The sequence below is a fragment of the Canis lupus genome, chromosome X (assembly GCF_011100685.1).
Source record: "Canis lupus familiaris isolate Mischka breed German Shepherd chromosome X, alternate assembly UU_Cfam_GSD_1.0, whole genome shotgun sequence".
Classification (NCBI taxonomy): domain Eukaryota; kingdom Metazoa; phylum Chordata; class Mammalia; order Carnivora; family Canidae; genus Canis; species Canis lupus.
In genome coordinates, this window is record NC_049260.1 from 109484624 (window position 1) to 109510236 (window position 25613).

The following is a 25613-nucleotide window of genomic DNA, read 5'->3' on the forward strand; positions in this document are numbered from 1 at the left end:
CATGTTTTCATTTTAATGTTATTGTGAATGAAACTTTTTATTTTTTAATTTTTTTTTGTGAATGAAACCTTTTAACATTTTATTTTCAGATTATTCATTGCCTTACATGAAATACCTTATGATGGTCATTCCCAGCCCTTTCAGGTCAAATGCTAACAGCATGTTAATATGTAGAAATCTGCACAGATATGGCTTCCAGGACTGTGTACAATAACTCCACGTATCCTCTTCCTCCGAAATCCAAGGCTGAATGTTGAAGAGTAACTTTCATATAAACAACTGGATGCCTAAAATTGTGATTTAAAACAAGAGCTTTCTGAATTTAGATTTAGATTTTCAGGAATTTAGAGTCTCTTAGTTGGCTTAATTCCTGACAATTTTTATTAGACAATATAGTTAGTTTTAGAGTTATGATAAGTAAACAGGTTGAGAGATGGAAATAAAATAATTCAGATTGTACACATCTGTGTAATATTCTGCAAATCTGTTTGGTCTTCATTCATGATAATAAATACAGGTAACATAAATAGATATAGATAATGTAAATCTGTTTGGTCTTCACTCATGATAATAGAATTCTTGTTATGACATAATATTACAGAACTTTTTACATGTTTGTACAAACTTATCAGTCAACTATGGCCACAGTAGCAATATGTGGCAAACCAACACAAAATCTCAGTGGCATAAATGGTAAGTAAGCATTTTGTTTAGCTCACAACACTGTGGCTCAAGTAATCAAGGCTGGAAGCTGCAGGACAGATCTGCTAATCACAATTTTGCTTGCTCATACATCTAAGGGTTGGTGTATCTAGGTCGGGCTCAGCTGGACAGCTCTTATCACAGATATACTGGCTCACACATTCAAGGATTGGTTGATCTAATCTGGGATAGCCTGGGCAACTCTGTCAATCTCAGATTTGCTTGCTCACATACCTGGGAGTTGGCTGATCTAGGCTGAGTTTTGCTATGGTCTCAACTCTGCACCACTTTTCCTTCATCCTTCTTTGGAGTCCGGTGGGCTATCCTGAGCTATGTTCTGGCAACAGCAAAGGTCTAAAAGCAAGCAGAAATAAGCAAACATGTTGAGGCCTAGGTTCGGAATTCGCTCACTGTTACTTCCATCTTATTCTGCAGCCCAAGGCAAATTACACAGCTCTGCTCAAATTTGGGTTTGGAAGGACACTGCTGCAACATACACTTTTGGAAGGATGAGGTCTGAATCAAATAATGCAATCTTCAACAAAACTTTAAAGACTTTTGAGACTCCCTCAAAATTACTTTCAAGAATGCCAACTCAGTGTCAGAGTCACAGACTTTGGAAAATGTCTTTGTATTTGTGCCTTTATTCTACTTTCTGCAACATAAGTAAATACATACATTTCTAATACAGGGCTATATTGGTGTGCTGACCTACACAGTATGCCCAGAACCAGAGACATTTATTTAAATAAAGCTTTGGAATATTTAATTTGATAAGAAAAACAAATGGCTTTGTGCTTTTGAAATTCTGGTCTAAGCATTTATTAGTCATTTGTACATTGTTCCCTCTGATTGTTATCAAGCTCTAATGGATGTATGTTTCAACACTCCCTAAGCCTCTTGTGTTGAGTGAGGAGACTCTGAGTGGGATGTTCAGCAGTTGGTATATGATTCCTAGCTGGCAAGATTCCAAGTAATCACTAGATGGTAGAAAAATATCTTGGTTCATCATAAAAAGAAAAAATATTTGACATGTAATTAGACTGTACTTATTTAGTAAATTATATTGGGAGCAGAGGAAAATTGCATTTTGAACAAATATATCAAGAAGCTAGTATTTTACTCTAATTTGTAGCTTGACTATGGTTTTCCATTCAACTGTGACTAGGAAATTATTTCACTCAGTGAACTCTAAATATAGAAAAAAAAGAAAAACAAGAACCAATTATGTAAATTTGAAATTTCCTACAAATCTTTTTCTGTTAGTCAAAAGCTTCACAATATTTCATAATCTGAAACCCCATAAGAAGTCACATAATACCCAGATAATATAGTGTTTACAGAATGCTATGGAACCTAGAAGAATTGAAAGTTTTGGTTATAGTTAAATATATGTTTGGAAAGAAAAATTGGCTCAGTACAAGTTCTCATATGTTCATAAATGTCTTTATCCACTAGGGAACTGACCACATATCTCATTTTGAATCAATTCTTTTTTTAATAAATAAGAGGAATTGGCATTTTTATTTTTTTATATTTACTTTATTTTAAAATTTTTATTTAAATTCAATTTGCCAACATATAGTATAACACCTAGTGCTCATCTCATGGTGCAACCTCCTTAATGCCCATCACCCAGTTACCCTATCCCCCCATCCACCTCCCCTTCTGCAACTTTTTGTTTGTTTCCCAGAGTTAAGAGTCTCTCATAGTTTGTCTTCCTCTCTAATTTTTCCCCACTCAGAATTAATTCATCTTAACCTCTGTTTATTGGGTCCTCATGATTTACAAAGCCCATGACAGGTACTGTGCATACCCAGACAGTTTTGGAAGGCCCAAATCTATAAAGGGGAAGAGATACCTAGAGAAATACTAATGAAAGAACTTATATTTACTGAGTACTTGTTCAATATTTAATGCATATCTATTATGTGCCAGCCACTTCGTGAAGTGTGTTATCATTATGTCATTTAATCGTCACCACAACCCTATGACAAAGGCATTATAATTATTTCCATCTTACAGATGAGGAAACAGAGGCTTAATATGGTCAATTAACTGGTGCATGGTTTCACAGCAATTTAAAAAGGTAGAGCTTTAATTTGAACATGTCCTGTTGGACTCAGTATTAACCACCACCGTCCAATAGGATTAAGTGTTCCCTACTAGAAATAAAGCCCAATAAGCTCAAAAAGAAGTGATATAATATATATATGATATATTTAAAGATCATATTTTATTATTTATTCATGAGAGATAGAGACAGAGAGAAAGTGAGAGAGAGAGGCAGAGACAGAAGGAGGGAGGCAGAGGGAGAAGCAGGCTCCATGCAGGGAGCTGGACGTGGGACTTGATCCCCAGTCTCCAGGATCACTCCCTGGGCTGAAGGCGGCGCTAGACTGCTGAGCCACCCAGGGATCCCAAGAAGTGATATATTAAATACTAAGTAAGGGAGCCATAGAGGGATGGGGTGCAATTGGTTGAGCCAATTTCAGTATTAAACATATAGTGAAACTACTGCATCAATGCTATATTAATCCATCAGTGCCATGTAGATGTTTGTAAAAGCTGAGCCATTTGAAATGTATTTTTCAAATGAATAAAACTGATAGTAAACATTCAGGAATCATAAGATTCCTCAGGGAATTTTAGGAGTTATAAAGTGAAAGAAATATACCACCATATAGAGGAAAATTCTGAACTGAATTGTTCAAAGAGGTGATGAAATATCACATTAGGACTAAAAATGAAATTTCCAAAAAAAAAAAAAAAAAATGAAATTTCCTATCCTATTGAAGTTCTTGTTTTGTTACCTCCAGAATTCCCATTTCGACTCTCTTAGTATTAGCTTATTGTTTTGGATACTGACTTCTCTTTCTGTAATGCCTTTCCTCTGTTCTTTTGCTTAATTCACTCCTAATACTCAGTCATGCAAGACTTGGCTTGGGCATCACCATCTTCTCCAGTAAGTTACCTTAGAAAATATGCTTCTCCATTCTTTTTTTTTTTTTTTTTTTTTTTTAAAGATTTTATTTATTTATTCATGATAGTCACAGAGAGAGAGAGAGAGAGAGAGAGAGGCAGAGCGAGAAGCAGGCTCCATGCACTGGGAGCCCAACGTGGGATTCGATCCCGGGTCTCCAGGATCACGCCCTGGGCCAAAGGCAGGCGCCAAACCGCTGCGCCACCCAGGGATCCCTCCATTCTTAATTAAATATACATTTTGTGGGCAACCAAAGCCTCTTGTTCTCACTTCCATCTTCTCTCATAGTTCTTATACTATGTTGCAGTATTCTGTTTCTTTCTCATGTCCCAATGACTGTGAGTTCCATGAATGCAAGGACAGTCTTACTCACCTTTGGGTCCTCAACTTTTTTTTTTTTCATTTATCCATGTAACTACATATCCAACAGAAAGTATGTTGAATGTGACTTCAAACTATATTGTAAAGCAATTGTAATGGCACTGCTACAAAAACAGACATGTACACCAATGGAATAAAACGGAGAACCCAAAAATGAACTTAGATATTTACAGTCAGTTCATATCCAAAAAGGGTGCCAAAACTACACCATGGGGAAACAATAGTCTCTTCAACAAATGGTGCTGGGAAAACTGGATATCTACATGTAAAAGAATGAAACTGAGCACTTATCTCACACAATACACAACAATCAGCTCAAGTGGATTACACACTTAATAAACATAAAGCTTGAAATCAAGACTCCTGGAAGAAAACAGGGAAAATGTTCCCTGACATTGGTCTTGGCAATGATTTTTTGGATATAACTCCAAAAGCACAAGCAGCAAAAGCAAAAATAAACAAGTGGGATTATATCAAACTACAAAGCTTTGAGCAGCAAAGGAAACAATCAACAACAAGAAAAGACAACCTAAAGTATGGGAAAAATATTTGCAAACCATATATTTGATTAGGGATTAATATCCAAAAGATGTAAGGCACCTACACATCTCAAAACCAAAAATATAAATAACCAAATTTAAAAATCAGCAAAGGGGGATCCCTGGGTGGCGCAGCAGTTTAGCGCCTGCCTTTGGCCCAGGGCGTGATCCTGGAGACCCGGGATCGAATCCCACGTCGGGCTTCTGGTGCATGGAGCCTGCTTCTCCCTCTGCCTGTGTCTCTGCCTCTCTCTCTCTCTCTCTGTGACTATCATAAATAAATAAAAAATTAAAAAAATCAGCAAAGGACCCAAATCTACACTTCTTTAAAAAAGAAATTCAAATAGCCAACAGGTACATGAAAAGGTACTCAGCATCTGTAATCTTAGGGAAATGCAAATCAAATCCTCAATGAGATCACCTCACATCTATCAGGATGATTATAAAAATATATATAAATACATATATTAGGATGACTATTGTAAAAAAGACAAAAAGATAACAAGTATTTATGAGGATGTGGAGAAAAGGGAACCCTGTACACTATTGGTTGGAATGTAAATTTGTACAGTCATTATGAAAAACAGTATGAAGATTCCTCAAAAACTTAAAACTAGATCCAACATTCCCACTCCTAGGTATGTATCCAAAGGAATTGAAAACAGGACTGTGAAGAGATATCTGCACCCCCATGTTCACTGCAGCATTATTCACAATAGCCAAGGTATGGAAACAACCTAAATGTCCTTTGACAGATGAATGAATAAGGAAATGTGGGGTATACACAATGGGACATTATTCAGCCTTTAAAAATAAGGAAATCCTGCCATTTGCAACAACATAGGTGAACCTGGAGAATATTAGGCTAAGTAAGCCAGACACAAAAAGATAAGTGCTGCATGATCTCATTTATGTGTGGAAGCTAAAATAGTCAAACCCATAGAAGCAGACAGTAGGATAGTGGTTGCCAGGGCTGGAGCGGGGACAGGGGAAATGGGGTGATGCTGGTCAGAGCATACTAACTTTCAGTTACACGAGATAAATAAGTTATAGAGATATAATGTACAGCATGGATGACTATAGTGAATAATACTGTATTGTATACTTGAAATTTGCTAAAAGGATATATCTTAAATCTTTTCAACACACACACATACATGCACAGTGGTAACCACATAAAAGTGATGGATATGCCAACTAGCTGGATCTTGGTGATGATTTCACAATGTATATGTTTACCAGAACTTCAGGTTGTATACCTTAAATATATAAAATTTTTATATGCCAGTGATAATAAAGCTGCCTTAAAAGTTTGCTGAATGGATGAATGCTTATGTAACTGCACAGCTAATACCTCTGGAGAAACAATTCACTTAAGAGCTATCATTTTATTTATTTATTTTTTAAGATTTTATTTTTTATTTATTAATGAGAGACACAGAGAGAGAGAGAGGCAGAGACATAGGCAGAGAGAGAAGCAGGCTCCATGCAGGGAGCCCAATGTGGGACTTGATCCCAGGACTCCAGGATCATGCCCTGGGCCTAAGGCAGATGCTCAACCGCTGAGCCACCGAGGCGTCCCAAGAGCCATCATTTTAATCTTAAATGCTATAAAATGGGATAAGCTATCCTATTTTTTTCTGTTTAATGAATGTTTACATTTAGTAATGGCTATGTATTGACAAAGGAAAATAAATATTGAAGCTAAAAATTGGATGAAAGTGAACTACTGGGACAGCCCTTACTCTGTCAGTGACTATAAAGACATTCAGGGCAGCCCAGGTGGCTCAGTGGTTTAGTGCTGCCTTCAGCCCAGGGCCTGATCCTGGAGACCTGGGATCAACTCCCACGTCAGGCTCCCTGCATGGAGCCTGCTTCTCCCTCTGCCTGTGTCTCTGCCTCTCTCTCTGTGTGTGTATGTGTCTCTCATGAATAAATAAATAAAATCTTTTAAAAATCTCTAAAAAAAAGACATTCAGAGGATACCCCAGAAATTATCAACTCTGATCAATGTGAAGTATTGTAGCCCCTCATTACATCAAATCCAAGGCAAGGCTGACACCACTCCTGGGCTTTTTGCATTTGTTCTTTAGTTCTTATTTTCTTTACTATTAAATTTTGTTCCTTGTGTTTGAACCAACACACAGGATTCACTTGCTGCTTTCAACTTATTGAAAGGTATTTTTTTATATATATTTGAACTACTGGCTTCATATTTACATCAAAAGTACTGTAAGAATATCATGAAATGCCTCTTATAAGTACAAGTTGGCACCCAGCTCTTTCTCTAGTTTGATCAGTTCTATCTGCTGAATTTGAGTATTATGAAATTCAAAACAAATCTCAATTTTGTTCTCCTTCCATAGTGTTCATAAAAATAAAAGCAACTTCAAGTTCTTTTCCTGAACTCTACAAACATATCTAGTAACTGGTTTCCTCACTGGCATATGGGCCTACTATACCACACAAAGCATACATTGATGGCATATATTTCTCTTCTGTAACATCCCTTCCTTATGTGAAATTTCAGAGGAATTTTTCTTCCTCTTGGAGGAATTTAGGGCTCAAAACTCCTCTCATTACAGGAGTGAAGCTGTTATCTACAATGATGAGTTTAGGTCATGGTTGAAATACACAGGTCCTATAGATCCATGCTATGCTATTAGTCATGCCATGAGTATGCTTAGGCTACCAGATAAGGCAAGACCACACTAAGGCCTAGAACCCTGCAGTGTAGAAGCTTTGTGCCGGGGACACCTGGGTGGCTAAGCAGTTGAGCGTCTGCCTTTTTGCTGAGGGTGTGATCCCGGATCAAGGGATTGAGTCTCACATCAGGCTTCCTGCGAGGAGCCTGATTCTTTCTCTGTCTATGTCTCTGCCTCTCTCTGTGGGTCTTTCATAAATAAATAAATAAAATCTTTTAAAAAAGAAAAAGAAAAAAGAAGCTCTGGGGCCAGGTCTGGTATGATTCCTTCCTCTACAATCTAGTAATAACTATACTTAGCAGCAGCTTAATACATATTTGTTAAATTACAAAGTCCATCTGCCTGACCATTTTTAAAGGTTCACTTGGTTCTTCATGCTCAGTGATATCCATTATAAAGTGATTAATTTGATTACTCTTTCTTAAATTGCATTTTCCAAATATATCATATCTTCATAATTTCATTTCTTCACTTGGAAACCAGAATTTACATGTCTAGTCATAATACATTGAAATCATTGCCTCTTATCAGGTCAGCTTTCAATTAGCACAGTCCAGAAATTTCATTCAAATGTATAGTTTTATACTGTGCACCTACATATTTATCCACATCCATAATTCTGGATTCATCTATACCTTCCTTAGGGGAGAAAATTCTAATTAGAATAGCTATCTATATGCATGCCCAATGTTGTTAGAACCATGCCTTCAAAACTGTGACAAAATCCAAGAGGGAACTTCCAACCTGAACCTGAACCTCTGGTTCAACCAGAGGACAGCAGAACTGAGCTCTGTGTGACATATATATATCATATATGATTTCAATATATATATTAGATTATATGTATATTAGATTAATAATAGATTAATAGACATAGTTACACAGAAATATATAAAATATATAAAACACCTTGTTATATATGACTACATGATGAATAAAGAAATTAAATTACATTAAATTAAAGGTCCTGGGGCACCTGGATGGCTCAGTTGGTAGGCATCCGACTCTTGATTTCAGCTCAGGCCATGATCTTAGGGTCATGAGATCGAGCCCCTTGTCTGGCTCTGTGCTGGATGCGGAGCCTGCTTAAAATCATCCCTCTCCCTTTTCCTCTGCTCCCTGCTGCCAATTGCGTGCACACACACTCTCTATCAAAAAAAAAAAAAGAATAAAAAGAAATTAAAGGTCCTTTCACACCAAAAAAAAAAAAAAAAAAAAAAAAAAAAAAGACTACTTTTTTATATGGTATAGTGAGTTGATTTTCTTTATGTAATATTTTTAAAGTTTCTTGTAGTAGATAGCCCTTAAAGAAGATATTATCAACAGAGATTCATATTGCATTATCTTAAAATCTAAGCATTTCTTTTTAAGACATCTTCAAGGATGAACATGGTTTAATTATAAGGAGAGAAACCAACAGAAATACTTTTGGCACAGAAAGTCTGCACTCTGCCAGAGAATAATTTATTCCTGGCTTCACATACCTAAGAGTATATTCTCCTTTTGGAGCACATTGTTTACTACAACCCCATAAAGATGAAAGGAGGAAAGGTTAAATACCACATAAAGCCCATGATTTTCACATTCAGCAACAGAAATAGGATGAGCATTCATTTATTTAACTAGCTTTTGACTACCTACTAAATGCCACAGTTGTGGGTTACATTACCTAGAAAGACAGTTCTGAGATGGACTTCAATGTGCAGGATGTTAACTAAGGATTGTCCTTGAGATAAACATCTATGGAAGGGAGAGGAAGAGTAGGAGTGGGCAGAGGGAGAAGTTACGATGTAGCCCAATGACAGCCTTGTCTAACCCAATTGTACTCTGAGGCTATAGCTGCCCTTCAGAACTGCCCTCTCCATGGGTGGATATTACCAGGCCTATATACGTCTAAATCAACTATTCACAGTGTCTGAGCTACCTTGGAAAGGGATGTGACCTTGCACAAGGCAGCTCTGTGTAGCTGAGGTAATCCCTGAAGGGGCTAACTGAAGACAGTCTGCTGACAGTTCTCCTAACAACTGGGGCAGCAAGCCTTTCAATAAAGAGGGATCTGGATGGCACATCATCTTGTCCACCATAGTTATGTACCACGTTAGAGTCTGGAAACAAACATAGGCACAATTCTTACCCTTGGAATAGTCAAAGTCTGATAGGGTAGATTGTCTTGGTGACACATAAACAAAAATAATAGTGTTATTTGTTTTGTGCCTATTGTATTTAAGGCACTGTTACATACATTGTCTCTTTTAATCCCCACCAGGAATCAATGGGTGGTACTATCAATATCTTGTTCAAAAGAAGAGGAAAAAGAATCAATGGGAAACTAACCTGCCCAAGGTCCAACGGTAAGTGGCTGTTGGATCCAGGATTCAAGCCCTTTCAATCTGACTTAAGTGTAATAAGTGATAAAATAGTAAGTACTGTAGAAATACACACAAAAAAAGCATAATCAACTTTGTTCACATAATTCTGTCTCAAAGAATAGGATTTTTTCTAAAACACAATGCAGACCATATTACTTCTCTCTTTTAAAGCCTTAGGTGACTACTTACGGCTTTTAAGACAAGGTCAAACTCAATAGCATGAGGTTTTCCAAAGCACTTTCTGAGCTAGCCATTCTAATTGCATATGGCCTCTCTCATCCCTCACCCTCTCATTCACTCACGTGGTCAGGTTGAACAATGTGAAGTTTCATTGCCCAAATACGGTTATATGGCTTTAAACTTGAGTCTTTGCTTTGCACACAAAGCTCCCTCTTCCAGGAATGATTTCATAGGAACTCCTATATGCTCTTGAAGACTTGGCTCAAGGCTACCTCCTCTCTGGAGCCTTCCTCAAATTTCCGATGTACAGTAAATCACTTCCTCCTTTTCATTCCCCACTACTAGCTTGTACATAATTTCACTATAGAACTATCATGCTGCCTTATAATTATTTATATGCATGTCTATTTCTTTTACCAGAAAACAAGGACTGTGTTTTTCTTATCCTTGGATTTCTAGGCTCTAGCAATTCCTGGCACAAATTAGGAGATCAATATATTTTTGGAATGAATGGATGAATAAGTCTTTCTGGACTCATACCTCCACTTCATCCCCCACACCCAACCAGTCACCAAGTCTGGCAGCATCTGCCTCTTAAAAAAGATTCTGAATATCCTCTTCATATCTGCAAGCACTGACTAGTTCAATACCTCATCATTTCATACCTAGACTGTGTCAGCAGCCTCCAAAGTGGTTTTCTGGCCCTTGGTTATACTCCCTCCTCTCTCTACTCAGGCTACCTTCTGCATGACTAGCAGAGTGATTTGTCTGAAATGAAAATGGGATTACTCGAATCTCTTAGCTTAATCCTTCCCATGGATCCCAATGACATATGAAACAAATTTCCTATTTATGTTGCTTATATGGCCTGCTAGGTATTTGTCCCCTGCTGATCTCTGCGGCCTCATATCTCCCCTATAATCAGAGTCAGAATGGTAAAAACTAGCACTCCCAGAATTGCTAATAGTTTGGCACCAAATTGAATCCAAAATACTCTTTAAATACTTCTTCAGCCATTTTTGAAAATGAGAATGGGAAGAAATGAATTTCCTAATAGTAAAATTTTATTCTTCTTTATGTTTAAGGTAAAAGATTTGACATTAATTTATTCCATACAATTTCCAAATCCTGACAACTTTTTGGGAGGCACACTGAATCATTTAAAATTTAGCTACTGGATGAAATTTCTTACTCCAGATAAATAGTCCTATACTTTGCTGCTGAATTTGGGTGGCTGTATATAACTGGTCTTAGGTTTAGCTGTGTCACCTATAGATGGAACTTGCCATTTGCATGAGTCTGTTGCAAAAACCATTCAACAATGAGAAGTCATGGACACCTGGGTGGCTCAAGTCTGCCTTCATGAGCTCGAAGTCCTGGGATCAGAGCCCTGCATCAGGCTCCCTGCTCAGGGGGAAGTCTGCTTCTCTCTCTCTCCCTGTGCCCCTCCCCGCGCTCATACTGTCTGTCTCTCTCTCAAATAAATAAATAAAATCTTAAAAAAAAACAATTAGAAGTCAGTTTCACTAGGAGCATTTTTATTTCTACTTGAGGTGCTGAATATTTCAGTCAGAAGGAGTCTGATTTCTGGTTTTGCCTGTTATATGATGAATTGTGAATAGAAATTTGAATTAACTGATGTCATTTATATTTAACACTTCAGTGGTTTAGTGCCTGTAATCGGTTGACACCCCGTGCATTTGTGTGCCTGCCCTCCTCCCGAATCTGATTCTGTCCCTACCCACCTTACCTAACCATACCATATATCTGGAAGTCTTCAACATTCCATAATTTCCTAAATGTATGTATTATAGGCACACTGTTCTATCTTCCTTCAATACTCTTCAACCTTTTTTTTTTTTACTTACTAGGTTTTTTATCAGTCTCATGTCCTCTGTACAGCTCTCCCTGATGCCCACCCTCAAGACACCAAAGGCTGAGTTAGGGTCCTCCTTTTTCTTTGTTTCTATAGGGCTCTATATGTGACTTATAGGTTTGTCTTCAGCATTGGGTAAGAAGTGAACATACTGGGCACCTAGGTGGCTCAGTTGGGTGAGTGTCTGCCTTTGGCTCAGGTCATGATCTTGGGGCCCTGGAATCAAGTCTTGCATTGGGCTCCCTGCTTCTCCCTCTCCCTCTGCCTGCAGCTCCCCCTGCTTGTTCTCTCTCTCTCTCTCTCTCTCTCATATAAAATCTTAATAAAAAAAAGAAGTGAACATCCCTGAAAGGGTTATGTAGATGTTTGGGGAAAAAAGAACTCAATTTTTACCATGTTTAATTTGTTTTGTTTTTTTAAGATTTTATTTATTCATGAGAGACACACAGAGAGAGTCAGAGACATAGGCAGAGGGAGAAGCAGGCTCCCAATGCACAGCCTAATGCAGGGCTTGATCCCAAGACCCTGGGATCACGTCCGGAGCCAAAGGCAGACGCTCAACCACTGAGCCACCCAGGTGCTCCTGAACATGTTTAATCTGAAATTTCTTTTAGGACACCCAAGTAGAGCTATCCAGCATTCAGTTGAATATGTATCAGTCTACAGTTCAGATGACAGCATTAGGAGACAATTCACCATAGTTTCTCATATTTCTTCATGTCTTGAGAACAAAGTATTATATGTAGAAATTCTGGGTATAGGGAGATTTATTTGCCATGGAATAAGATTCTTAAAGTACAGTGGAATAGGCCAAGAAAGAAGTCAGTAGTAGAAGAATGATTTAATGCTGAGCACTAAAAAGTGAGAGCAACTATATCCTTGACTTAAAAATATAACCTGCACTGGAGCGCCTGGGTGGCTCAGTCAGTTAAGGGCTCCCTGCTCAGTGGAGAGCCTGCTTCTCCCTCCTCTTGCCCTTCTCCCCAGCTCTCACTGGCTCTAAAACAAATAAATAAAATCTTCAAAAAAATAATAACCTGAACTTAGGGCACCTGGGTGGCTCAGTTAGTTGAACATCTGACTCTTGATTTCAGCTCAGGTCATGATCTCAGGGTCATGAGATGAACCTTGTGTCAGGCTCCATTCCATGCTCAATAGGGAGTTTGCTTGAGATTCTCTCCCTCTGTCCCTCCTAATTCACATGCATATGCTCTCTCCCTCCCTTTCTCTCTCTTTAAAATAAATAAAATCTTCAAAATAAAAATAACCTGCTCTCTCAATCTAAGGGCCACCACCTCTGTGAAGCCTTCCCAAATTCCCTGGAAGACTTGGGTTCCCCCTTTTCTACTACATATATATTTATATCATTATCTGCTTTAGTCTACCACTTATCATACAGTATTGTTACTGTTGGTTTACATGTTTTTTTCTGCTATGACCAAAAATATCTTAACAAAATGCAAAGATCACACTCATTTTTCTTAAGGTGTATTTATTACTTATGGGTTTGATGAAAAAAAAAGAAAAGGGATATCTGAAATTGTGCTGATATAGTATAGCTGTAAGTATTCACTTAAATAATCTTATGTAAATAAATAAATAAATAAATAAATAAATAAATAAATAAATAATCTTATGCAGGGCAAAAGTATGATCAAGCTGTAGGGTAGGGTGAAGAGGCTAAATTAATTTGACCACAGAATTTCTTTTCCACAGACCACACATTGCCATCTCTCATGACACTAGTACCAGGTTAGTTGGAGAAGTCCTATAAATGTCACCTATATAAAATGATAGCAAATGTCACCTATATAAAAATCTCATTTCTGTTTACAGAGGAAATGTAATAAAAAAAACCTGCATGAGTTTCACCCACTCATTGTCACTCATAAATTATAAATAAGCAGACCACATAAAATAAGTGGCTCAGAACTCCTATAAGCCAGTTCATATTGTTAGCTGTCAACCTACCATTCTATTACAGAGGCCTCAAAATGGACTCAGTCCATATGAGTGGCACTGGCATTTTGCTTCTGACTGGCTCTGGGTAGGAAAATGTTCCATTCTACTTTAGAACTGGTACCCAGGTATAATTACACATAAACAAAAAGATCTGCTGGTGATATCACACCAATTTTGGACACCAATGAGTCTTCTTAAACTAACCATTTTTGTATGTAAAAGTTCTGATTAAAAACTCTAAGGAAAAATATACTATTCACTCTGACATACACTTAAGCCGTCTACTCACTATGCTTTGATCACTGTTCTACTTTAGACAGCTATTTGGTATTTACTCACCTTATTGGAGAACCCAGCTCACACAGTCTGCATATGATCATATAGGCAAAGGAAGATTAAGACATTAACTGGCAAGAAGAGACCTCTTTTTATATTTCCATATACATATGATTTAAGATGGTTTGCATTTCTCCTACAACCTCAAGATAAACATAATCTATACTAATTTTTGTTTTAATATAGGCAAATGGTACTGCAGTTCCATGTACTACTTAAAGTAAATGCTTTAGAAGGGGTGCCTGGCTGGCTCAGTTGGTAGATCACACAACTCTTGATCTCAGGGTTGTGAGTTTGAGTCCCACATTGGGTGTAGAGATTATTTAAGAATAAAAACTTAAAAAAAGTAAAGCATAGCTGGGGGCATCACAATGCCAAATTTCAGGTTGTACTACAAAGCTGTGGTCATCAAGACAGTGTGGTACTGGCACAAAAACAGACACATAGATCAATGGAACAGAATAGAGAATCCAGAAGTGGACCCTGAACTTTATGGGCAACTAATATTCAATAAAGGAGGAAAGACTATCCACTGGAAGAAAGTCTCTTCAATAAATGGTGCTGGGAAAATTGGACATCCACATGCAGAAGAATGAAACTAGACCACTCTCTTTCACCAGACACAAAGATAAACTCAAAATGGATGAAAGATCTAAATGTGAGACAAGATTCCTTCAAAATCCTAGAGGAGAACACAGGCAACACCCTTTTTGAACTCGGCCACAGTAACTTCTTGCAAGATACATCCAAGAAGGCAAAAGAAACAAAAGCAAAAATGAACTATTGGGACTTCATCAAGATAAGAAGCTTTTGCACAGCAAAGGATACAGTCAACAAAACTAAAAGACAACCTACAGAATGGGAGAAGTATTTGCAAATGACGTATCAGATAAAGAGCTCGTATTCAAGATCTATAAAGAACTTATTAAACTCAACACCAAAGAAACAAACAATCCAATCATGCAATGGGCAAAAGACATGAACAGAAATCTCACAGAGGAAGACATAGACATGGCCAACAAGCACATGAGAAAATGCTCTGCATCACTTGCCATCAGGGAAATACAAATCAAAACCCCAATGAGATACCACCTCACACCAGTGAGAATGGGGACAATTAACAAGGCAGGAAACCACAAATGTTGGAGAGGATGCGGAGAAAAGGGAACCCTCTTACACTGTTGGTGGGAATGTGAACTGGTGCAGCCACTCTGGAAAACTGTGTGGAGGTTCCTCAAAGAGTTAAAAATAGACCTGCCCTACACCCAGCAATTGCACTGTTGGGGATTTCTCCCAAAGATACAGATGCAGTGAAACGCCGGGACGCCTGCACCCCGATGTTTCTAGCAGCAATGTCCACAATAGCCAAACTGTGGAAGGAGCCTCGGTGTCCATCGAAAGATGAATGGATAAAGAAGATGTGGTCTATGTATACAATGGAATATTCCTCAGCCATTAGAAATGACAAATACCCACCATTTGTTTCAACGTGGATGGAACTGGCGGGTATTATGCTGAGTGAAATAAGTCAATCGGAGAAGGACAAACATTATATGGTCTCATTCATTTGGGGAATATAAATAATAGTGAAAGGGAATATAAGGGAAGGGAGAAGAAATGGGTAGGAAATATCAGAAAGGGAGACAGAACATGAAGACTCCTAACTCTGGGAAATGAACCAGGGGTGGTGGAAGGGGAGGAGGGCGGTGGGTGGGGGTGAATGGGTGACGGGCACTGAGGTGGGCACTTGACGGGATGAGCACTGGGTGTTATTCTGTATGTTGGCAAATTGAACACCAATAAAAAGTAAATTTATTATTAAAAAAATAAATGCATTAGAATATAGTTTTAATTCTGTCTGCCAAGGTAGTTAAAAGGATGGACCCTACAACCACACCATGTGGACGCCATTCCTTACTAGTCATGTGACATGGAACAAACAATACATTTTTCCTGTGCCTTGGATTCATCAACTACAGAATAAAGGCAGTATCTGTCCTTGCCTCACAGAATTTTAGGTGGATTTAGTGAGCTAACATATAGAAAGCATGTAGAATAGTGCCTGACACATAGTAATGCTATATAACTGGTAGCAGATTGATTAACCGAGGGGCTTCACAATAGCTTTATTATGGTTATGTTCATTGTGAATCTATGAGTCTAGTTGTTAAAAATGGACCAGAATCCTATCATTCAATACTGTAGTAGAATTCCTAGCACTATAAGACAAGAAAAAGAAATAAAAGGTGTTAGATTTGGAAAGGAAGAAAACAGGGCTGATATTAATCACAGATATATTGTTCTACATAGAAAATCAAGAGAATATACTGACAAATTTTTTGGAACTAAGGAATGGTTTCATTTATCTTGCTGAAAGTGATACCAGCATACAAAAAGGTATTTAATCTCTACACACTAGCAAAAAGGAGTTGGAAATTGCAAATGAAAAATTTTAGTATTGCAGTACCTGGCTGGGTCAGGTGGAGCATGCAACTCTTGATCTCAAGGTTGTGAGTTCAAGTCCCATATTGGGTGTAGAGTTACTTAAAGAAAAAAGATCTTTTTTTTTAAAAAAAGAAAAATTTTAGTATCATTTATATTAGCCACAAAAATACTACATACCTAGAAATATATCCAATGAAAGATGTGCAAGACCATTATATACAAAATTGTAAAATTTTAATTGAAAAGTATTTAAAAAATCTCAATAAATGGAAAGCAATAAATAGTCATGGGAAGTCTCAATAGAGTAAAGCTATCAATTCTTGCCAAATTAATGTATAAATTCTATGTAATTCCAATTAGGAGAGTAAGCTATGGATACAAATTCTGAGGGTTCAAACTATAATGCAGCTACCTACTATGTGACCTTGGGCAAGTTACTCCACCTTTCTGTACTTCAGTTTTGTTGTCAGGTAGAGCTAATGTATTCTTTTCTTGTGAAAAATAAATAAAATAATAAATATAAAGTACTTACCATATTTATGGCACACGGGTGCTCTAACAATGTTACTTATCATTGTTGCTGTTATATTAACACTTACAGATCCATAAGAAAAGAAACAAATAACCCTAATAAAATGGGCAAGAGGGATGCCTGGGTGGCTCAGTGGTTGAGCACCTGCCTGTGGTTCAGGGTGTGATCCCGTGGTTCCGGGATCGAGTCCCACATCGGGCTCCCTGCATGGAGCCTGCTTCTCCCTCTGCCTATGTCTCTGCCTCTCTGTGTCTCTCATGAATAAATAAATAAAATCTTTAAAAAAGAAAGAAAATGGGCAAGCAAACAAAAAGGAATTCACAGAACAAAGTAAAACTGTCCAATATGCATTTAAAACCGTCTTTACTAATAATTGTAAAAGGCAAATTAAAATTCTCAGATATCATTTCTCCAATCATATTGGCAAAGATTAAGATGTGCTGGCAAGAATGTAAGAGAAACAAGTGTTTTTGAACACTGTGAGAGTATAAATTGGCACAATTTTGCAGGAAAATGTGACAGTAACTAACAAATTAAAAAATGTGCATACATTTTTGATCAAGCAGTTCCATTTATGGGAATTCATCCTACAAAAACTGTCACGTAAATACACTAAGATAGAAGAATGTTTGTTGCCATATTACTTGTAATATAAGAAGTTGGAAAACTCCTAAAGACTGTATTACTCAGTCGATGAAAATAAAGAGATAGACAGATATATATTAACAAGGAAAAATGTCCAAGATCTAATGTTAAGTGGAAGAGCAGGATGCAGAACACTAAGTCCAAAAAGATATCATAATTTAATTTTTTCATATAAATGTTAGTATATGTATAAAACTCCTCGGAAGGATATATAGAAATTGTTCACAGTGGTAAATTCTGGGAGTGTAAATGGAGAAGAAATGCATGTGGCTTTTATCATCTATTTTAAGCATGTTTCAATTGTCTAAAAATATTACAAGGTGAGTGCATTGTTTTTATGGTAAAAGAGATATACTTCTGCTAAGTTTTATTTAACATGGTTCCCGCTGTTAAGCATATTTCTTCACTTTATATATACATATAATATATATAAAGCATATATAAATATACATATACATCTATATACACACTTATATGCTAAACTATTTGTCTTAAATTATTTGAAGAAATACTAAAGATTTCCCAAATTCAATGGGATAGGATGTTTAGTTTTGAAACATGAAAACTTTGGAATGGTGATTCATTAAATTTTTAGTTCTACCTTTTTAGGTGCATGCTAAAATTGATTATGTATTTCACCAGAGCCAAATGACAAAGGTTTCAGTTCTCTGAATGAATGAATAATTTTTGTCATTTCCATATATATATTTCTCTTCCCAGGACAGTGAAGAATCATACCTTAAGCTTTGTTTGGTCACTAAGTGATTTCCCCAGCAATGGTAACTCTTGGGCAGCTTGGATATTAAAAAGCACCACTCCTGATACCTCAAGGAGTGGGGGGTACAGTGTAAGGGGATCCTGAAAGACAATATTCTCTAATTGGAGAAAGGAGTATTTATAACAACTCTAAAGAGCCTTCCCAAAATGACCTTCCACCTTTCCTCATCTCATGTTCCATTGTGACTGCCCATAAAGCAAAGACAGGATGCTTCTTCCAAGTCTTTCATCACAGCCACCCCATTCAGTGGTTCTTTCTGTTCTCTCCCACCTTTCAGCAAGTTAGACCTACTATTTTGAATGTCTTACCTAAGATCCCTTCAAGGTAATGTGACATCTAATATTTAAGTCTTCATAGATATGTGAATCATCTCACTTCTTTCCTACAAATTTCCCTTATGTGCCTTGAAGACCATTTACTTCTTGGCTACTTCTAGGTAACTTTTCCATCCCTTATCATTTTCCCAGTGTCCATGGAACACTTCCTAGATTTCTGTTTCCAGCCTAAAAGCACTGCCTTCAAAGCTTCAATACAATCATTTCTGTCAAGACGTTACTGAATTAAACGTGCCCTACCAAGTAGCCTAGTACTGTTTTAAACTCAAAGGGTTAATTCATCTCAGAAACTGTATTACCCAGACTTAAGGTCTTTTGCAGGATAGATGGAGAGGAGGCAGATATTCACATGCTAGAAGTTGTTCTGAGCATTTGCATTCAAGAAACTACAATCAAATGGTGTGGAGAAAACTGGACAGCAACATGCAGAATAATAAAATGGAATGGACCAATTCCTTATACCAGAAACAAAAATAAATGGATGAAAGACCTAAATGTGAGACAGGAAACCACCAAACTCCTAGGGAGAACACAAGCAGCAACCTCTTTGACCTCAGCTGCAGCAACTTCTTACTACACATGTCACCAGAAGCAAGGGAAAGAAAAGCAAAACTGAACTATTGGGAATTCATCAAGATAAAAAGTTTCTGTGCAGCAAAGGAAACAACCAACAAAACTAAAAAGGCAGCCCACAGAATGGGAGAGGATATTTGCAAATGACATATCTGATAAAGGGTTAGTATCCAAAATCTATAAAGATCTTACCAAACTCAACACCCAAAAAACAAATAGCCCATTAAGAAATGGGCAGAAGGCATGGAATAAACATTTTTCCAAAGAAGATACAGATGGCTAACAGGCACATGAAAAGGTGATCAACATCACTCATCATCAGGAAAATACAAATCAAAACCACAATGAGATACTACCTCACATCTGTCAGAACAGCTAAAATTAACAACACAGGAAACCACAGATGTTGGTGAGAATGGAGAGAAAGAGGAACCCCCTTACACTGTTGGGAATGCAAACTGGTGCAGCCACTCTAGAAAACAATATAGAGGTCCCTCAAAACGTTAAAAAGTACCCTATGATCCAGCAATTGTACTATTGCGTATTTACCCAAAGGATACAAAAATACAGATTTGAAGGGGTACATGCACCCTGATGTTTATAGCAGCATTATTAACAATAACTAAACTATGGGGATCCCTGGGTGGTGCAGCGGTTTGGCGCCTGCCTTTGGCCCAGGGCGCGATCCTGGAGACCCGGGATCGAGTCCCACGTTGGGCTCCCGGTGCATGGAGCCTGCTTCTCCCTCTGCCTGTGTCTCTGCCTCTCTCTCTCTCTCTCTCTCTCTCTCTCTCTCTCTCTCATAAATAAATAAAAATTAAAAAAAAAAACAATAGCTAAGCTATGGAGAGAGCCCAAATGTCTGTCAACTGCTGAATGGATAAAGAAGAGGTGGTGTGTATATATTACTCAGCCACCAAAAAAAATGAAAGCTTGGGGTGCCTCGGTGGCTCAATTTGTTAAGCATCCAACTCTTGGTTTCAGCTTAGGTCATGATATCCAGGATGGGAGATCGAGCGAGCATTGGACTCCGCACTCAGCAGGGAGTTTGCTTCTCCCTCTCCCTCAGTCCCTCCCTCAGCTCATGCATGCACATGCACTTGTGCTCTCTCTCTCTCATATAAATAAATTAATTAAATAAATATTAAAAAGAAAAGTTATCTATAAATGCAATTAATTAAAGAAGACCAAGATAAGATCATCCTGGGTTATCTGGATGGGCCCTAAATTCAATGACAAATGTCCTTATAAGAACAGGAAAAGATACAGAATACACAAAGGAGAGACACATGGGAGGAGGTCATAAGAAGATGGGGGCAGATATTCAAATTATGCAGCCCCCAGTCAAGGAATGCCTGGAGCCACCAGAAGATGGAAAAAAGCAAGGAAGGATTCTTCCCTAGAGTCTTGGGAAGAAATGCAGTCCTGCCAATACCTCGATTTCAGACTTCAGGCCTCCAGAACTATAAAAGAATACATTTTGGGGGGCATCTGGGTGACTTGGTGAGGTGTCTGACCCTTGATTTAAGCTGAGGTGTGATCTCAGGATTCTGGGATCAATCCCCATGTTGGGCTCCACACTTAGCACAGAGTCTGTTTAAGACTCTCTCACTTCCCCTCTACCCCTCCTCCCCCTACTACCATGTACACACGTGCCCTCTCTCTCTCTCTCTCTCTCTCTGTCTCAAATAAATAAATCTAAAAAAGAGAATATATTTATGTTTTAAGGTACTCAGTTTGTGGTAATTTGTTAAGGTAGCCCTAGGAAACTAATACACATATGTAAGAATTACAGTAGACAGTGGAATTACAGAAACTCAGAAAAAAAGGGTGAGGTGAAACATATAAGGATTGAAAGGAAAAAAATCCACCGACATAGAATTCCATATCCAGCAAAATTGTTCTTCAAGAATGGAAGAGGGGACACCTGGGTGGCTCAGAGGTTGAGCATCTGCCTTTGGCTCAGGTCGTGATCCTGGAGTCCCAGGATTGAGTCCCACATCGGACTTCCTGCGTAAAGCCTGTTTCTCCCTCTACTTATGTCTCTGCCTCTCTCTCTCTATGTCTCTCATGAATAAATAAATAAAATCTTTTTAAAAAATGGAAGAGAAAATAAAGAATTCCTCAGACAAACAAAAATTAAGGCTATTCATTTCCTATACACACACTTCGAAAAAAATGTTAAAAAGAAGTTCTTCAGGCAGAAGGGAAAAAAACATAGGTCAAATCCTTCAATCTACATAAAGAAAGGTAGAGCATTAGAGAGGGAATAAATGAAGGAGAAAGAAAATGATTTATTTTTCTTATTCTTAATTGATCTAACTGATAATTGCCTAGTAACAATGTGTTGGATGATTATAGTATATGCATAAGAAAATGAATAATAGGAAGGAATTGGGAACACTCTTTAATAAAAAATACATATAGTACATGTGAAGCAGTTGAATGTTCTTTCAACTTTATGAATTAAAAATGTATATTGTAAACTAGGGAAACTGTCCAAAACTTTTAAAGACATATATTTGACAAGTCAGACAGAGAAAGACAAATACTTTAAGATCTTACTATAAGTAAGATGTGAAATCCAAAAAGCCAAACTCACAGAAACAGAGAACAGGTTGGTGGTTGCTGGGGTGGAGGTGCGAGGGTGGAAATGGGTGAAGGTGGACAAAGGGTACAAACTTCTAGTTATAAGATGATGAAGTTCTAGGAATATAATACACAGCATGATAACTACAATTTATAATACTGTATTGCATACTTGAAAGGGGCTGAGAAAATAGATTTTTAAAAGTTCTCACACCACACACACACACACAATTGTAACTATAATGGACATGTTAAACTAACCTTAATGGGTAATCATTTGCAATACATATGTATATCAAATTATTATGTTTTATACCTTATACAATGTTATGTCAATTATGTTTCAGTAAAGCTATTAAAAGTTTCTTTGATATACTGAGTGACTGAATAAGAGAGGAGATAAAATGGAATATTAGGTACTCAAAATCAAAGAAGGGGAGAAAAAAGAAATGTAAAATAAACAAAACAAATAGAAAACAGTTATAAATATGATAAATATCAATCCAACTACATTAACAATCACTTTAAATGTGGATGACTTATATACACTAGTTAAAAGACACAGCCAAAGTGATAGAAAACAATATCCAATCATATTTTATCCATAAGAAATTAGTATTAAATACAAAGATTCAGTTAGGCCAAAAGTAAAGGGATGGAAAAAATCATACCATACTAACAATAATCAAAGGAAAGCTGTTGTAGCTATATTAAGTTCATAGAAGCCAACTTTAGAGCAAGGGAAAACATCAGGGATACAGAAGGGCATTACATAATGAAAAAGGAGTCAATTTTCTCCAAGAAGATATTAAATGCATATGCAACTAAAAACAAAAATGTCAGAATATGTGAAGCAAAATCTGATAGAGATGAAAGGAGAAATAGACAAATCCACTATTCTATTTGGAGACTTCAATACTACTCTGTCAGTAGTTGATAGATCAAACAGGCAGAAAATCAGTAGGGATACGGGTGACCTGAAGAGCACTATCAATCAACTTGATCTACTTGACATTTATAAAATACTCCATCCAACAAAAACAGAATGTATATTATTCTCAAATGACATAAAATATTTATCAAGACAGAAAAAATTCAGAGCCATTAAACACACCTTAACAAATGCAGAACAGAAATCATACAAACCATGTTCACAAGCTACAATGCAATTAAATTACAAAGCAAGAGCAAGAAGGCCGAGTACTCCCCAAATATTTGGAAATTCAATAACACACTTCTAAATAATTTGTGGGTCAAAGAAAAAATACCAGAGAAAGATTTAAAATATGTATTTTGTCTTGACAATAAAAGTACAACCTAACAAAGCGGAGAGAAAAATAGAGCAAAAATCAATGAAATTGAAAACAGGAAAACAATAAAGACAATCAATGAAACCCAGAGTTGGTTCTTTTGAAAGATCAATAAAATTGATAAGCTTCTAATCAGGCTAACCAAGAAAAAAGAAGACAGAATTACCAATATCAGAAATGATATAGGGATCGTCACTACTTATCTCATGGACATTAAAAGGATAATAATGAAATAACACAAACATAAATAAATACTATACTTGGCAAAGCTGTCCTTCAGAAAGGAAGAAGAAATGAAGACTTTCTCAAACAGAAACTTAGGGAGTAGTTCATCACCACTAGATCTGCCTTAGAAGCAATGCTAAGCAGATCATATCATGATCATATAAATAGAAAATTCTCAATAAGAACAAAAAACTATTAGTAATAATAAAGAAATTCAGTAAAGTTTCAGGATACAAAAACCAACATACAAAAATCAGTGGTGTTTCTATGCACAATGAACAACTAAAAATGGATATTAAGAAATTGATCCAATTCACAATAGCAACAAAAAGAATAAAGTATTTAAGAATAAATATAACCAAAGAGGTGAAACACTTGTACACTGAAAATTATAAAACATCAATGAAGGAAATTAAAGACCACAGAGATAAATGGAAAGACTTCTGTGTTCATGGAGTGTGAGAATTGATATTGTTAAAAAAAATCCACCCAAAAAAATCTGTGGTCTACAGATTCAATACAATCCCTATCAAAATTCCAATGGTGGGGCACCTGGGTGGCTCAGTCGTTGAGCATCTATCTGCCTCTGTCTCAGGTCATGATCCTGGGGTCTCAGGATCAAGTCCTGCATCGGGCTGCCTGAGGGGAGCCTGTTTCTCCCTTTGCCCGGGTCTCTGCCTCTCTGTGTGTGTCTCTCATGAATAAATAAATAAATAATCTTTTAAAAATAAAGTAAAATAAAATTCCAATGTCATTCTTTATAGAAAGAGAAAAAAACAGCCCTAAAATTTTATATGGAACCACCAAAGACCCTGGATAACCAAAGCAAACATAAGCAAAAAGAACAAAGCTGGAGGCATTACAATCCTTGATTTCAAATTACATTAAACATCTACAGTAATCAAATAGTATGGTAAAAAAAAATACAGACCAATGAAAGAGAATAAAGATCAAAAATAAGTCCACATATCTACAGTCAAGTGATCTTGGGCAAGTGTGCTAAGAGTAACAATGGGGAAAGGATAGTCTCTTCAATAAATGATTGGGAAAATGGGATGTACACATGCAGAAGACTCAAGTTGGACCTCTATTTCACACAACATATATAAATCAACTCCAAATGGATCAAAGACTTAAATATAAGATCTGGAACTTTAAAACTACTAGGGAAAAAAACAGACTTTGGTCTTGGCAAGGATTTTTTTTTTTTTTTTTGGTTATAATCTTAAAGCTCAGACAACAAAAGCAAAAACAGAAAAATGGGATCGCATCAAGCTAAAGATCTTATGCAACGGCAAAGGAAATAACCAATAGCGTGAAAAGGCAGCCTACTGAATAGGAGAAAATATTTGCAAATCATCTAACTGATTAGGGTTAATATCCAAAATATTAACAACTAAAAAGCAAAGAACAACCTGAATTGTAAAATATGGGCTAAGGACCAGAATAGACACTTCTCCAAAAAAGGCATACAAATGTCCAGTAGGTATATGAAAAGGTGCTCAGCATCATAAATCATCAGGGTAATGCAAACCCAAACCACAATGAAATAGCACTTTTCACCTGTGAGGATGGCTATTATCAAAAACGGCAATAGATAACAAGGGTTGGCAAGGACGTGGAGAAAAGGGTATCTTTGTAGGCTGTCAGTGGCAATGTAAATTGGTACAATCATTATCAAAGACAGAATGAAGGTTTTCAAAAAATTAAAAATAGGACTTCGGGCAGCCCCAGTGGCTCAGCGATTTAGCGCCGCCTTTGGCCCAGGGCGTGATCCTGGAGACCCGGAATCGAGTCCCACGTCAGGCCCCTGCATGGAGCCTGCTTCTCCCTCTGCTTGAGTCTCTGCCTATCTCTCTATGTTCTCATGAATAAATAAATAAATAAAAATCTTTTTAAAAAAATAGGACTTCCATGTGATCCAGCAATTCCACTTCTGGGTATATATCCAAAGGGAAATGAAATCAGTATCTAAAAGAGCTATCTGCATTCTGTGTTCATTGTAGCATTATTTGCAATACTCAAGGAAATAACCTAGTGTCAGCTAATGGACGGATGCATAAAGAAAATGTGCGATATATATAAAAATGTGAGCTACATGTGGAAATGTGATATATGTTAATATATTATTATGTTAATCAATACATA

General features: G+C 37.0%; 1 long non-coding RNA gene across 1 annotated transcript in view; it reads right to left on the reverse strand.

Annotated features, from left to right (window-relative positions):
• Window positions 1-25613, reverse strand: part of LOC111094900 — a 26906-nt gene continuing 1293 nt past the window's right edge. The window contains exons 2-3 of the long non-coding RNA XR_005386017.1: window positions 937-1056; window positions 1-287 (exon numbers count right to left, since the gene is read on the reverse strand). This is a non-coding gene — a long non-coding RNA (uncharacterized LOC111094900). The remainder of the gene's footprint in view (window positions 288-936; window positions 1057-25613) is intronic.